We start from the raw sequence: 13,187 nt of genomic DNA, 5'->3' as shown, positions 1-13,187 counted from the left end.
ACGAAGGGATATTACTTCTACATTCCCAGTCAGCACAAAGTAGTTGTGGCTAAGATTAGGGTTTTTCTAGAAAGGGACTTTGTTTCTAGAAAAACTAGTGGGAGTACGTTCAATCTTGAAGAAGTTCAAGATATGGACCATAGCACCGAAGCCTTGATGGAAGTTGAACTGGAACCACAAAGTGTTCTGGATGATGAGATTGTTCCACAAGGAGTTGAAGAACAACAACCAGTTCAAGTAGGCATACCTCTTCGTAAGTCTGATAGGGTACGTCGTCAGCCTAAGAGATACTCATTTCTCTTGTCTTACCATGATGACGCTATGCTCATTGAGAATGAGCCTACCTCTTATCAGGAAGCTGTGATGAGACCAGATTATGAGAAATGGCTAGAGGTCATGAGATCCGAAATGGAATCCATACACACCAACCAAATATGGACTTTGGTTGATCCACCTGAAGGGATAAAACCCATTGGGTGTAAGTGGGTCTTTAAGAGAAAGACTAACATAGATGGACTTATTTATAAGGGTCGTTTGGTAGCTAAAGGTTTCAAGCAAATTCATGGTATTGACTATGATGAAACTTTTTCTCCAGTATCGATGTTTAAGTCCATTCAGATCATGCTTTCTATTGCAGCATACCACAATTATGAGATCTGGCAGATGGACGTCAAAACCACGTTTCTGAATGGAAATATGCTCAAGGATGTGTACATGACACAACCTGAGGGGTTTTTTAGATCCACAGCATACTGGCAGAGTATGCAAGCTGCATTAGTCCATTTATGGACTAAAGCAAGCTTCTCAAAGCTGGAATCTTCGATTCGATGATGCAATCAAACAGTTTAGTTTCATCAAGAACACAGTTGTCTTCCTTGTGTTGTATGTGGATGACATACTACTCATTCGGAACGACATCCCTTTGCTGCAGTCTGTAAAGACTTGGCTAGGGAATTGTTTCTCAATGAAGGACTTAGGTGAAGTAACCCGTATTCTAGGCATACAGATCTATAGAGATAGATCTAATAGATTGCTTGGCCTAAGTTAGAGTACATATATTGACAAGGTATTACTACAGTTTGCCATGCAGAACTCCAAGAAGGGATTTCTACTGATGTCATATGGTGTGAGTCTTTCGAAGACGCAAAGTCCATCTTCTAGAGAGGAGAGAGACCGCATGGATATGATCCCTTATGCCTCAGCCATAGGATCTATCATTGTAAAGCTCGAAAAAATTCCCGAATTTATTTTAGAAATACCCTATGATTTTTCTAGATTTTTAGGATATTTTTACATAATTTTTGGAGTACCGGAAGTAGCAAAAACAAATAAGTCGCAAAATGGTTTACGCGGGAATTGAACCCGGGACCCATCGGAGCCTACGACTTATTATGTGTTCCGGAAACCAAGTGAACCCAGCAGGGCCGTGCTGAAAGGATAGGAAATCAAATATATTTATATTTGATTTGGGAGAAATAACTATTCGATATAAATAGAAAACTTAAGTGGGATTGGTTTATTTTTTTTGGTTTGGTATTTTCTCTCCTCAACGAAGCCTTTCTCTCCCTCTCCCGTTTCTTTCTCTCAGCGCAGCAAACAAAGCAAAGGAGACCTAGGGTTCCTTCCCTAGGATCGTGTGTTCACTTTCCGGCGACAACACTAGCATGAAGTCGGTTCTTCTCCGCGAGAGGAACGCGAGGACGTAAGCGGTTCGTCGAACGGAGCAGTTTTTCCGGAAAACCTAGCGGATAGAATCGTAAGAAAACCTTGCGATTGAGGTAAGAAACCCCTCACCTGCAGTATAATTGCTCTCGCTTGTTAGTTTTGGCGTTAGTTCAGTAGTTCTACAGTTTTCAGTTTTAGGGTATGCTTTTAGTGCACACCAAGCATTCGGTAGAATGCCTAGTTCAGAAGGATGCACCAGTAGGCGTCCTAACAGCATGTAAAATGTATTAGAAACATTTTATTCAGCTTATTATCAGTTATTACAGCTATATGGATCAGATATCCATTGAGTGGGCGCCCACAGTAGCCTCTAGGTTCAGATAACCTAGCTCTAGGTTCAGATAACAAAGTAAAATAAAACAGTATTCAGTATTTTACTTTTATTCAGTTGGCATTGTACTTGGATCAGATATCCATGGGCCCCACAATCGTCCCTAGGTTCAGATAACCTAGTAACCCTCTGGATTGAACTTGCAATCCGGGTCTCGTAGGGATCGCGCATGATAAATCTGTCAGGGCCCAGCAGCATGTTTAGTATTTTCATCTATTATTATATATATAGTTTTCCAAATATGTAATCAGTGATGGAAACACTAACTTAGTTTCAGTTTCAGTTAATTATCTCAGTTAAGTTTCATGATTTGAGTTCATGACCAGTTAGATGTATATGCATGATCAGTTCAGTATTTATGCTTAGTTCAGATACAGTATGCTATGCTCAGCTTGTTTGTATGCCATGATCAGTTCAGTACATGTTGTATGCCATGCCATGTTGCCATGCTCAGTTCAGTTTTCAAACAGCATGATTTAAAACCATAATCGCATCGTTGCATGTTTTTGTGAGGTAGATGGTTTCTTACTAAGCTTCTTAGCTTACAGATGCTATTTTTCTTATACTGCAGATACCGGTAAAAGAAAAGTGGACTAGCGGAGGCTGGGGGGGCGATGCTACGATGATGTGTGTGTGCAAGGGGTCTGGAATAAAGATCCTTGGGATCTATACGCTTTTATTTCAGTTCTAGTACTTAACATGTCTAGTTTTATGACTTAGTCTTGTTACTAGGTGTTATAGTTTAGTAAACTATGTCTTGTTTAGTTTATCATGTTTAGAACGTTAGTATTTACATGCTAGAGTGTTTTTCATGTATATAGAGCTTGTGTATGTGATTTTTGGCACGAATCAGTGCTGGAAATCAGAAATTCTGATTTCATTTCAGACTATCAGAACCTGGATCGGTCAGCAGACCGATCCAGTGCCATTCCTTCTCCTGGATCGGTCAGCCGACCGATCCAGATTGATACAGTAGCCTACTGTATCCCCCTGGATCGTCAGCCGACCAACCCAGCATCGAACAGAAGGCATCCCAGCGTCTCCAGGTGCCTGGATCGGTCTATAGACCGATCCAGACACACCTGGATCGGTCTTGCCGACCGATCCAGCCTCTGCTAGATCGGTCCGCAGACCGATCCAGCAGGGCACAGAATCGCGACAAGTTTGGTCGAGCCGTGGATCGAACAGCAGCTAGCTGGGAAGTTAGCTTGGAGTTTTAGCTCAGACGGGAGGTCAAGTATCCTCCTTAGCACATATACCCCAACCAGAAAGGTCTTGAACCCTTCCTTATAACAGCATGGGTGTACCAGTTGTCAGTTTAACAGAGTCAGTTAGTGAAACTTTATTTTACCCAGTTTAGGGCACAGTACAGCATAGTAGCTTTAGTAGTTAATGTAGCGATCCGGCTCACAGCTTAGTACCTAGGAGTTGGGGCGTTACAGAGTGGTATCAGAGCAAGTTCCTTACTTCCTACACACACATCAGCATTGTGCCTACAGCTTCCAAGTAAGAACATCTCTCACTCAGTTTTGTTTTCAGCTTTCATATCAGTTATATGTGCTTTCGTATTTGCTTTCATGTTGGTAGTTAATTAATTCATGTTTACAGTGATAGTATTTAACATGTTACCAGTAGTTAACTATAACATGATAGCCTAGTTATATATATGTGTTCTCTGCTATTTAGAAAATGGTACGAGGACGTCCAGCTAAGAAAGCATCAGCGGCTGAGCCCCAGCATGAGGCAGGCAGTTCAGTGCCTCCCCCAGACCTTACAGCACTAGTGGCTCAGCTACAGCAGCAGGAGATAGCCTCCTTAAAGGCTAACCAGCAGACTACTCCCCCAGTCACTCCAGTACCGAACCTCACGACTCCAGTAATCACAGAGGTTGTACCAGCTCAGCCTGCAGTACCAGTCCTAGTAGCCCCAGTAGCAGGGGCTAAGAGAGAAGCTTACCTTATCCAGTGGCAGAGAATTAAGCCCGAGAACTTCTCAGGCACCAGCGAACCATGGGATGCTCAGGCATGGTTTAAAACACTGGAAAGCACGATGGAGCTTCTAGACTGGCCAGAGCACGAAAAGGTGAAGTGTACCTCCTTCTGTTTAACAGGAGATGCACGCATGTGGTGGCGGATTAAATCGAAGTGGCCAAGAAACCAGATGACATGGGCCAACTTCGAGAAAGAATTCTTCGAGGAATTCTTTCACATGCAAGTCACGAACCAACACTATGACGAGTTTACAGAATTTCGTCAGGGACCTATCGATTGAGGAAGCCGTGAAGAAATTCAACAGTTAACCCGTCGTAGGAACTAGTCGGACGAGAGAAGGCGAGTACGGTTGATCTTGAAGATGCTCGGACGAGATCGTAATGAATGTGGTGGTGGCGTTCATAGGCCACAAACCACGGAGGAGCTAGTGAGTAGTGCTCGATCACCGAGCACTATCGACAAGCATCACCCATGACGAGTTTCCACAGAGCCCAAGGACAAGTGGCTCATGTACTCGTGAAACAACAGGACATAGCTCCAGCTGGAAGGGAACGCATGGCAAGCAGTGACCCAAAAGGAGGACCAGCTGGAAAATATTCCAGACATCCCAAGTGTGCTACTTGTGGGAAACATCATCCAGGAGTTTGCCGCAAGGGTACGCGAGGTTGTTTTGAATATGGACAGGAAGGGCACATGGCTAAGCAGTGCCCGAACAAGAACAGTCTTCCTCAGCCTCAGCCGATACAGTATGGAGCTCAGCCAGCGCAGCTACATCAGATGTATGCTGCCTTAGATGGTCCACAGATCAGTCAGGGCAGATTAGAAGCCCCCACAGCTATCACGAATGCCAGGATTTTCTCACTAACCAGAGAGGACGTAGAAAATGCCTCGACAGTTGTCACAGGTCAGATCAGTATTTTACAGCATAATGCAACTGTCTTATTCGATACTGGGGCAACCCACTCTTATGTATCCAGGGCATTTGCCGAGAAATTAGCAACACCTCCAGAGGTACTCAATAGTCAGTTTCTGACAACACTACCCTCAGGAGACATTTTGGCATCTACGCACTGGCTCAGAGCAGTGCCAGTCATTATAGCAGACAGAGAACTTTTTGGTGATATGATAGTGCTAGAAATGACTGACTACGATGTCATCCTTGGAATGGATTCTCTGATCAGATACGGCGCTTCTATAGAGTGCCGTAAACAGAAGGTCATATTCTAACCTGAAGTAGGAGTACAGTTTGAGTACATGGGAAAACCAAAGAGAAAAGCCAGGAAGTTTCTCTCAGCATTGAAAGCACAGCAGCTATTGGATTCAGGATGCATGGGATTTTTAGCAAATGTAGTCAACACCAGCCAGGACAAGAACCAACAGCTATCAGAGGTTTGAGTCGTTTGTGACTACCCAGCAGTCTTCCCTGAAGAGCTACCAGGCTTAGCACCAGACAGGGAGATTGAATTTGAGATAGAGCTCATTCCCGGCACAAATCCAATTTCCAAGGCACCGTACCGCATGGCTCCAGCAGAACTGAAGGAACTTCAGGAGCAATTACAGGAGCTTCTTGACAAGGGTTTCATACGCCCTAGTCACTCACCATGGGGAGCACCTGTGTTGTTCGTGAAGAAGAAGGATGGAAGCATGCGCCTATGCATAGACTACCGTGCCTTGAACCAGGTCACAATTAAAAACAGGTACCCTCTCCCCAGGATAGATGACCTGTTTGACCAGCTAAAGGGAGCCACAGTGTTCTCTAAAATTGACCTCAGATCAGGATATCACCAGGTTAGAGTCAAGAAAAGTGATATACCTAAAACAGCTTTCAGGACCAGATACGGACATTATGAGTTCGTAGTCATGCCTTTCGGCGTGACAAATGCTCCAGCTACTTTCATGAACCTCATGAACAGAGTATTCAGAGAATACTTAGACAAGTTTGTCATCGTGTTCATCGATGACATTCTTATCTATTCAGGCACTCAGGATGACCATGCAGAGCATCTGAAGACAGTTTTGCAGATCCTTCAGCAGAACCAGCTGTACGCCAAATTCACGAAATGTGAATTTTGGCTAGACCAGGTAGCCTTTCTAGGTCACATCATCTCCAAGGATGGTGTTATGGTAGATCCCAGCAAGATAGAAGCAGTAAGTAACTGGAAGAGACCCAGGAACGCCAGTGAAATCAGAAGCTTTCTGGGATTAGCAGGCTACTACAAGAAATTCTTAGAGAACTTCTCCAGGATAGCCTCCCCACTGACAGCTCTCACCAGGAAGAACAAGAAATTTCAGTGGACAGAGCACTGCGAGAACAGCTTCAGCGAACTAAAATGGAGACTGACCAGTGCTCCTATTTTAGCTATACCAGAAAACACAGACAGCTTCGACATCTACAGTGACGCCTCTAAATTGGGATTAGGAGCAGTACTGATGCAGCAGGGCAAGGTGATCGCCTATGCCTCCAGACAACTCAAGGATTGTGAGAGGAACTATCCTACTCACGACCTTGAGCTCGCAGCAGTGGTGTTCGCTCTCAAGATTTGGAGACATTATTTGTACGGAGCTCAGTGCAGAGTGTATACAGATCATCAAAGTCTGAAGTATTTCTTTACTCAGAAGGATCTGAATATGCGACAGCGCAGATGGTTAGAGCTGGTCAAGGATTATGACATAGATATCCTCTATCATCCGGGGAAAGCTAATAAGGTAGCAGACGCACTCAGCAGGAAGTCCAGTGCTACCTTATTATCTTTAGCAACTATGTCACCACCCCTAAGGAAGGAGATTACAGCTTTTAGTCTCGAGCTTATAGTCGGGCAGCTTTCCACTATGTCCTTAGCATCTACCTTGCTTGATGATATCCAGACAGCTCAGGAGCAGGATCCTGAAATCTAGAAAATCAAGCAAGGGTTAGCAGAATCAGAAAGTGGAGAGTTCAGAGTGTCCGCCAGTGGGGTAGTGTATTGTGGTGACAGACTTTGTGTTCCAGATCAGGAGGAACTACAAAGCAGATTCTAGACGAGGCTCACAGGACTCCCTATGCGATGCATCCTGGTTCCACCAAAATGTATCAGGATCTAAAGAAATGATTTTGGTGGCCTGGGATGAAGCGAGATATCGCCAGATACGTCAGCATCTGTCTAACCTGTCAGAGGGTTAAGGCAGAACATCAGCGACCAGGAGGAGTTCTGCAGCCGATCCAGATTCCAGAATGGAAGTGGGAGGATATCTCTATGGACTTCATAGTGGGATTACCCAGAACCACGAATGATTTTGATGCCATCTGGGTAATAGTCGACAGGTTGACTAAATCAGCCCACTTCTTAGCTATCAGAATATCCTATTCCATGGAGCAGCTAGCTCAATTGTATCTCAAGGAGATTGTCAGGCTGCATGGAGTCCCACGAACCATTATATCAGACAGAGACAGCAGATTTACATCACACTTCTGGAAGTGTGTACAGTCAGCTATGGGCACCCAGTTAAAATTCAGCACAGCCTTCCATCCTCAGACAGATGGTCAGACGGAGCGAGTAAATCAGGTACTCGAAGATATGCTCCGGGCTTGTGCCTTAGATTTCAAGGGAAGTTGGTGCAAATATCTGAGTCTAGCAGAATTTGCATACAACAACAGTTATCAGGTCACTATCGGCATGACACCTTATGAGGCACTCTATGGGCGGAGGTGCAGATCACCAATTTGCTGGTATGAGAGTGGTGAACAGAAGGAACTAGAGCTTCAGACAGATCTAGTAGCAGATACCACAGTAGCCATACAGCAGATTCGCCAGAGGATAGAGACAGCACAGAGCCATCAGAAGAGCTATGCTGATACACGACGCAGACCCCTAGAGTTTTCAGTTGGGGATACAGTTTTCCTCAGAGTAGCTCCCATGAAGGGAGTCATGCATTTTGGGAAGAAGGGCAAGCTAGCTCCCAGATATGTGGGACCATACCTTTTCACGAAGAGAGTGGGCAAGGTAGCATATGAGCTAGAGCTACCTCAGGAGATGTCAGCTGTCCACAACGTATTTCATGTCTCCATGCTGAAGAAGCATATTCCAGACGCTACCCAGGTGATTGAGCCCCAGTTGGTACAGGTTCGTGATGATCTCAGCTATGACAGTCGGCCTATTCAGATAATAGACCGAGCAGTAAAGAAATTACGGAACAAGGAAGTACCATTAGTCAAAGTCAGCTGGCAAAATCACACAGCAGCAGAGGCCAGCATGAGACAGAAGTACCCAGAATTGTTTTAAGTTCGGGGACGAACTTTTTATAAGGTATGGGGGATTGTAAAGCCCGAAAAAATTCCCGAATTTATTTTAGAAATACCCTATGATTTTTCTAGATTTTTAGGATATTTTTACATAATTTTTGGAGTACCGGAAGTAGCAAAAATAAATAAGTCGCAAAATGGTTTACGCGGGAATCGAACCCGGGACCCATCGGAGCCTACGACTTATTATGTGTTCCGGAAACCAAGTGAACCCAGCAGGGCCATGCTGAAAGGATAGGAAATCAAATATATTTATATTTGATTTGGGAGAAATAACTATTCGATATAAATAGAAAACTTAAGTGGGATTGGTTTATTTTTTTTGGTTTGGTATTTTCTCTCCTCAACGAAGCCTTTCTCTCCCTCTCCCGTTTCTTTCTCTCGGCGCAGCAAACAAAGCAAAGGAGACCTAGGGTTCCTTCCCTAGGATCGTGTGTTCACTTTCCGGCGATAACACCAGCATGAAGTCGGTTCTTCTCCGCGAGAGGAACGCGAGGACGTAAGCGGTTCGTCGAACGGAGCAGTTTTTCCGGAAAATCTAGCGGATAGAATCGTAAGAAAACCTTGCGATTGAGGTAAGAAACCCCTCACCTGCAGTATAATTGCTCTCGCTTGTTAGTTTTGGCGTTAGTTCAGTAGTTCTACAGTTTTCAGTTTTAGGGTGTGCTTTTAGTGCACACCAAGCATTCGGTAGAATGCCCAGTTCAGAAGGATGCACCAGTAGGCGTCCTAACAGCATGTAAAATGTATTAGAAACATTTTATTCAGCTTATTATCAGTTATTACAGCTATATGGATCAGATATCCATTGGGTGGGCTCCCACAGTAGCCTCTAGGTTCAGATAACCTAGCTCTAGGTTCAGATAACCTAGAACAGCAAAGTAAAATAAAACAGTATTTAGTATTTTACTTTTATTCAGGTGGCACTGTACTTGGATCAGATATCCATGGGATGGACTCCCACAGTCGTCCCTAGGTTCAGATAACCTAGTAACCCTGCTGGATTCAGAACTTGCAAATCTCGGGTCTCCTAGGGATGCGCGCACAGTAAGTACAGTTGCCAGGGCCCAGCAGCATGTTTAGTATTTTCATCTATTATTATATATAGTTTTCCAAATATGTAATCAGTGATGGAAACACTAACTTAGTTTCAGTTTCAGTTAATTATTTCAGTTAAGTTCATGATTTGAGTTCATGACCAGTTAGATGTATATGCATGAACAGTTCAGTATTTATGCTTAGTTCAGATACAGTATGCTATGCTCAGCTTATTTGTATGCCATGATCAGTTCAGTACATGTTGTATGCCATGCCATGTTGCCATGCTCAGTTCAGTTTTCAAACAGCATGATTTAAAACCATAATCGCATCGTTGCATGTTTTTGTGAGGTAGATGGTTTCTTACTAAGCTTCTTAGCTTACAGATGCTATTTTTCTTATACTGCAGATACCAGTAAAAGAAAAGTGGACTAGCGAAGGCTGGGGGGCGATGCTACGATGATGTGTGTGTGCAAGAGGTCTGGAATAAAGATCCTTGGGATCTATACGCTTTTATTTCAGTTCTAGTACTTAACATGTCTAGTTTTATGACTTAGTCTTGTTACTAGGTGTTATAGTTTAGTAAACTATGTCTTGTTTAGTTTATCATGTTTAGAACGTTAGTATTTACATGCTAGAGTGTTTTTCATGTATATAGAGCTTGTGTATGTGATTTTTGGCACGAATCAGTGCTGGAAATCAGAAATTCTGATTTCATTTCAGACTATCAGAACCTGGATCGGTCAGCAGACCGATCCAGTGCCATTCCTTCTCCTGGGTCGGTGCCTACTGTATCCCCCTGGATCGTCAGCCGACCGACCCAGCATCGAACAGAAGGCATCCCAGCGTCTCCAGGTGCCTGGATCGGTCTGCAGACCGATCCAGACACACCTGGATCGGTCTTGCCGACCGATCTAGCCTTTGCTGGATCGGTCCGCAGACCGATCCAGCAGGGCACAGAATCGCGGCATGTTTGGTCGAGCCGTGGATCGAACAGCAGCTAGCTGGGAAGTTAGCTTGGAGTTCTTGCTCAGACGGGAGGTCAAGTATCCTCCTTAGCACATATACCCCAACCGGAAAGGTCTTGAACCCTTCCTTATAACAGCATGGGTGTACCAGTTGTCAGTTTAACAGAGTCAGTTAGTGAAACTTTATTTTACCCAGTTTAGGGCACAGTACAGCATAGTAGCTTCAGTAGTTAATGTAGCGATCCGGCTCACAGCTTAGTACCCAGGAGTTGGGGCGTTACAATCATGTACGCCATGCTATGTACTCGTCCTGATGTTTTGTATGCTTTGAGAATGACGAGCAGATACCAGTCAGATCGAGGTGAAAGTCACTGGATAGCAGTCAAGAATATTCTTAAGTACTTGAGAAGGACTAAAGAATATTTCTTGATATATGGAGGCGATGATGAACTAGCTGTAAAGGGTTACAGTGATGTCAGCTTCTAAACTGACCAGGATGATTATAGATCGCAGTCTGGGTTCGTGTTTTGCATAAATGGTGGTGCTGTAAGCTGGAAGAGTTCGAAGCAGGACACAGTTGCTGATTCTACAACAGAGGCCGAGTATATTGCTGCATCAGAAGCAGCAAAGGAGGCAGTTTGGATCCGCAAGTTCATTACTGAGCTTGGGATGGTTCCTAGCATAGCCGATCCGATAGAGCTCTATTGTGACAATAATGGATCAATTGCACAGGCTAAGGAACCTCGCTCACACCAGTGGACCAAACACATACTATGGCGCTTCCATCTCATTCGAGAGATCATCGATAGAGGAGATGTGAAGATTTGCATAGTACCCACAGAGGCTAACGTCGTTGATCCCTTGACCAAGGCTTTGGCACAGAGAAAGCATAATGGTCACACTAGGTCATCGGGCCTTAGAGCCTACACAGATTGACACTAGTGCTAGTGGGAGATTGTTAGTTAGAGCCCTAGAGCCAATCATATGATGATTGTTGTATGAACTCATTGTATCATATTCCTATGTATATAAAGGTATTTGTTTTGGTTATTATACTTACTTGTATTGGTGCCAAATAACTAAGTATAATAGCGTTCTTGAGTAGAATGTTCTTATCTATATCAATCGATTGGTTGAATTGATAGTGAGATGATATAGAGAACACTACTATTAATCATTCCTAGTCAAGTATTAACATTCAGGGACAATGTTAATGCGATGAGACTAGCATGTAGGTCAACTCGATGACTTGATCTCACAAGTCATGGATATAGAGATATCAAGTTGACATATGGTTATGTATTGGAGAATGTATACTGAATGACTCGCCATGAGAAAGTATTATGGATCGTTATATGAGTGTCATATACTTTCTCATGTGGCTATTAGTATGACTATTAGTCCTTGGACCTGAAGTCACCATGGTTCCCTACATAAGGAGTTGCATACTTTGGCTTCGTCAAACGTCACCCGTAACTGGGTGGACTATAAAGGCGATTACTGGGTATGTAACAAATTATGCGGAGGGATGTGAGTGATGTAGATGAGATCTATCCCTCCTATATAAAGGGAGTGACATCGTTATTCTTGATAGAGTGAGACCACTAAGTGCATGGCCATGCCCAAATGAGTCAATATGAGATATTAAGCTTATTTGATTATAGTGAGTCTACTTGGAGTTCAAGATTTAGATTGATCAGAGGATGACACCGTCTATGCCTCAAATTGATCAACCTTGATGTCAAGGATAGAAGGACATCGTCATATATTGTGAAGAGTCACAATTAGTAGTCACAAGGTGATGTTGGATCTCAACATTCTTGTAACTTGGGTAGTAATGATGTGTTGCTAGATACCGCTCATTACTTATGCTTCTAAATGGGTTTAGGAGCATTGCCAACGTTACAAGAACCTATAGGGTCACACACAAAGGGCAATTAGATGGAGATTATGTTCATATGATGAACCAAGAGGATTAGGTTCATGTGATGAACCAAATTATATTAAGAGCAATCCAAATTAAACTAATTGAGTTGGACTCAATTTAGTTCATGTGTTTAATGAGTCTAATTTGGACTTGGATTCATTGAGTCAATTTAATTCAATGAATATAGATTCATTAAATTAAAATTAATTTGAACCAATGATTAGATTTGATCAACCATGGGAGAGAAGTGATCAAGTTCGACTTGACTTGAGAGGGAAGATGAAAGGTCAAGTTTGACTTGACCATTGCCACCTCATTTGTGAGTTAGTATTAGGTGGGCCAATGATGATGTTCCACATCATCAAGGTTGGTTTATGTGTGTGCCACCTCGTGAGGGAAATCAAGAGTTGTGACTCTTGGAATTCCATGGAGTTTAAAACTCCTCATGAAGTGGCCAGCCGCCATTCAAGTGTTGTGAGTTTCATTTTATTTTGTAACTCCATCTTCTTCCTCATCTCATCTTCTTCTCTCCCTCTCCTCCACCTTGGACGAAACCTTCAAGGGTGCTAGCACACTCTAAGGTTTCTTCTCCACCTTTTGTTCGTGTGGATACACATAGAGGGGTGTTCACTTGACACCCTTGAGATCCGGCGAACCTTGGACGAGCGGGATAAGCGAAGGGCTTCGCATCAAAGGTATAAGCTCCTAAACATGTAGATCTAAAGTAGATCTAGGATTAGAAAACTTGTATATGTAAAATTTTAATATTCGTACGGATCTGGTGACATGGGATTTCGGGGTTTCTACAACGCAAAAGCGGTTTTTGCGACTCGGAAATGCCAACAAAATGACGCTTTAAAACATATATGATATACACACATAACACCCCCCAGATATAAACATTTGCTTATCCTCAAGTAAAATCTAC

Source organism: Zingiber officinale, chromosome 11B (genome assembly GCF_018446385.1).
Source record: "Zingiber officinale cultivar Zhangliang chromosome 11B, Zo_v1.1, whole genome shotgun sequence".
NCBI classification, from domain to species: domain Eukaryota; kingdom Viridiplantae; phylum Streptophyta; class Magnoliopsida; order Zingiberales; family Zingiberaceae; genus Zingiber; species Zingiber officinale.
Note: the sequence above shows the minus strand (reverse complement) of the source record.